This window comes from Tupaia chinensis, unplaced genomic scaffold (assembly GCF_000334495.1).
Source record: "Tupaia chinensis unplaced genomic scaffold, TupChi_1.0 Scaffold000033_1, whole genome shotgun sequence".
NCBI classification, from domain to species: domain Eukaryota; kingdom Metazoa; phylum Chordata; class Mammalia; order Scandentia; family Tupaiidae; genus Tupaia; species Tupaia belangeri.
Genome location: NW_006159463.1, coordinates 2,207,888 through 2,212,281, shown reverse-complemented (window position 1 = coordinate 2,212,281; position 4,394 = coordinate 2,207,888).

Genomic DNA, 4,394 nt, shown 5'->3' with positions numbered 1-4,394 from the left:
AGGAATAGAGCTTTGTGATATGCCTACACTCCTTTAGGAGATGCTTCCTCCCTCTCTCTATCTCTCTCCAGTAAGTGCACACACCCTTTGGCAATTGAAAATAAAAAGACTGAAACCAGCAGATGGAGTAATGGCTAGGTCACTGGACTCCCATGTAGTTGAGTTTGAGTCCCAGAGCTTAAAACTCATGCCTGATGTGTGTGCTTGGGTTCCCAAGATTCTCAGAGGAGAATAGAGGAGAAGAGATTGTGGCATGGCCATCCCTCCATGGGGGTGATTTCTCCCTTTCTGTCTCTCTGGTAAGCTCAAGCACCATATACCAAAAATCTGTCAAAAAAAAACAAGGAAAAAAAAAAGACTAAAGGATGTAATGCAATATGTCAATGTACTTGATGGTAATAGCCTAGTGCCGTTTCTGAAGGGTGAAAGCAGGTGCACTGTATTAATAAAGAAATTCTGAGAATATGTCTTATATATTTATTTATAAATTATATATGGTTTAGTCCATTCTTATGTCATACATGCATCTTTTTAGTATTTATAGAGCAAATATATTTTTATTAACTAAAATAAAGTTTTAGGGGTTGAACAGAGGCACAATGATAATACATGCTCTACGAGGCTAACCTACTTATGCGGATTCCTGATTTTCATCCGGAGACCTCTCTGAAAATGCCAGGTATGATTGGGCCCATTATCCAAGACTGGCTGAAACAGATGGATTGCTGTGTGAAGATCCCATTGGTAATGCCTCTCTCTCTCTCTCTCTCTCTCTCTCTCTCTGATGGACTAAACTGAAGTTTTATGGTTAAAAACTTCACTTAGAGTAAAAAGAGAAAAAATTTAAAAATATATTTTAAAAAGTGGAGTCAATGGTATAGTGAGTAAGGTGCTGGATTCCCATCTGGCTGACCACTGTTTAAGTGTCAGACCTGGTGGCTTGAAAATCACATTGTCATGGCTACATATGTGCCCAAAATCCCAAGAGGAGACTGGAGGAGAAAGGATTGGCCATCTCCCCTGGAGGCTGATTTCTCAATTTCTCTCTCTCTCTCTCTCTGATGAGCTCAAGGACCCTGTGGCAAAAACTTAATATATATATATACACATATATGTATATACATATACATATACATATACAGGGTTGTTGTCAGGAAAGTCATGACACATTTTTGCATAGAAAAATGTAGAAAATATGTCATCACACTGGATTGGTCTGAGAAGTATTTCATGATGGGTAAAGTATTTTACAAGCAAAATGAGAAATAGTGATTGACTGTTTTAAAAAATAATTATAATAATAATAATAATGATTGGGGAAAACATAGAAAAGATATCGAATGTTGAAGCGGGGAGATTAATGTCTTTGTACTGACTGACTTGCGTGGCATTCCCTTTTGAAAAAGCAATGTAATACACTGTAAAGTTATATGTAATCCAATGTAATATAAAGAAGATTATGATGATAATAATAAATTAAAAAAAGAATATTGTATAGGAATAAAAAAATTAAAAAAAGAATCCAAAAAAAAAGAAAATATGTCATCACTTTCCTGATGAATGTGTGTGTGTGTGTGTTTGTGTGTGTGTGTGTATAGAGAGAGAGAGAGAAAGAATGCGAGTGTATGTATTTTTTTATTTCATATACTTGTTTAAGGTTTTTTAAGTATTTATTTACATTTACTTATTGTACATTTTTACAGCATAATATATAGATTCTCAAAGGAGTAAATGCATTACACTTTTAGCAATTTACTCAGTTAATACTGTGGGTTATAATTTATAAATTTATGTTTTCAAAAATTCACCTAAAATTCCAAGGGACGGTAACATGGAGTTGATCTTGTTTCAATACTTTTGTCAATTTTGCCTTATGTCACATTTATTTAACTTACACTTATCTATAGACAAATACATTTATTAAGTGTGAAAGTACATACTGGACTAGTCCTTCTGGAGCTTGAGGTGCTGGAATTTGTGTTTTAAATATTCCCAAATATAACTTAAATATTTTATATAATTAATCCTTATTTTCTTGTCTGTTACCAAACCACACTGTACTTTTTGAAATAGATAAGCACATACCTTGATCAGCATTTTAAAACCATTTTGCAATTCTGATATTCTGATCATGATAAAACACACTGTTCTTTTAGAAAATTATCGAGATTATGTGTGAGGTTCTTCTTTTTTTCACAAATAGGACTTATTTGTCACTTTTTATTTGTCACTATTTAAAGCCTGTTCTTTAAACAGATTTTTAGGCTAGTGGTTTGTATCCATCAGCTCATTCAACTTTACTGCCCATCTTATCCTCATTAGCTTTTCCAGAGCTACTGTCTTCACCACAAAGCTCCATGAACTTTCCTAATTTTTACTTTTCTGATGAAGATATCTTGGAGAGGATAGATAGATTGGTAAGATTTTTCTTTTAATTTTTTTAGAGAAATTTTTGCTATAGGGTGTGTGTGCTCACCAGAGACAGTCAGAAAGCGAGAAATCACCCCCAGAGTGCATGGTCATACACAGTCTCTTCTCTTCCATTCTCCTCTTGGGATTTTGGGCATGCACGCACAAGTGCCCAATGTGTTTTAAGCTGCCCGGTCTGGGACTCGAACCACGATCGACTATGTGGGAGTCCAGCAACATAGTCATTACACCATCTGTTTCCAATTGGCAAGCCTTTTCTATGTCTCTTCTAATGTCTAAAATCAGTTTACTTCAAGCCATTTGCACTTCCCAGGTCATGATTTCCATCATCTCCTTCTGGATTTTGCAGTCCTCTTGATGCTGAGCATAAGAGGTCTTCCATATCTAACTGTTTAGGTTTTAGTATACCCAATACAGAAGAGATGAAGCAGATAACCATCAGTATTCTTGACATCAACATGAGCTTCAGTCATGGTCTGCCATTTTTTGACCATAGAATGAACACATTTTGTCACGGGTGAGATCCATGCCATGGAAGTTAGTCAGGGAATTTTTGCCCTGAACATCCTCAATAATTAGTTTGAACTTCCTAAATGCCACTTCATTATTCTGAAGATCAGCAAGATTCACTTCAAACACATGATCCTTAAGTTCATCAGATGAAATTATGGTTCTTTGAGTCTTGGTAACTAGTTTTTTTTTTTTTTTCCAAATATTTCTTACGTTGAACATAGCAGGTACTTTCACATCATACCAATCTTTTTTAGCAAGTGGATCAGCCACTTTTTTCTTGGATCCCTTTTCATCAGCTTATGTAAGGGCTTATACTTGCCAAAAGCCATGGTGCTACTCGGCCAAAAAAGGTGAGATTCTTTTAAAAAAAATGTTACATTCATGATTAATATATTTCTATGGCTCCTTTAAGTCCTTATCAATATTCTGTCTTTTAATTTCCATACAAAAAATTTGATGTATAATTATTATTCCCATTGCTGTAGGTTATAAAACAAGACAGAACTGTAGGCATCTATTGTTTTCAGTATCATTAATTTATATGACTACTTAAAATGTAACTTCCAAATCCTTTGTGTTTTTCTTATTTAAGTTTTGTTTATTTTAAACACCTCTCTCTTGTTCTTTTCATTGTGGTATGAGGTTTTATAAAATCTGCTTAGCTTTGTCATTCAAATTGGTTTTAATTTTGTTACTTATTATATTAATTTCTCTCCTATGGACCCAAGTATTGAGAAAACAGGAACAAAGTGCAAGTATTTCTTAGCCAATATTTTCTCAAATTAAAAAAAAAAAAAAAAAAAAAAAGCGCTTTCTCTTCTCTGGCTGTTGGAGCTTCATTACAAGCAAGTGAGTTTCTATTTCTTTTTTAATTATTTACTTTTGTTGTTCTTTTAGAGATTTTTGCTATAGGGTGCATGCACTCACCGGAGAGACAGAGAGACAGAAAGCAAGAAATTACCTACCACCACCACCCCACCCCCGAAGGATGTCCATGCCGTAGTTCTTTCTCCTCCATTCTCCTCTCATGATTTTGGATATGTATGCATTTATCCCTGGAGCGAATTTTAAGCCACTGGGTCCAGAACTTTAACCTCAGTCAACTAAATGGAAGTCCTATGTAACCATTATGCCATGTGGTGATTCTTCCTCTTTGTTCTTAATATTTGACTTTACCTATTAACATATCAATAAGTTCATTGATCTCTATCTGACATGTCCAATGTATTGTACTGAACATCTAGTGAATATTTTTATTTAAATATTTGTAGATTTCAGCTCTATAAATTGAATTTGATTCTCTTTTATGATTTCCATTGATTTACTGAAATACCTGTTGATTCATTGTTATATTTTCTTTAAATTAATTTCTTCTAAAGTAGACCTGCCTTTCTTTCTGTTTTTTTTTTGGGGGGGGAGAGGATTTTTTTTTTTTTTTTTTTTTTTTTTTA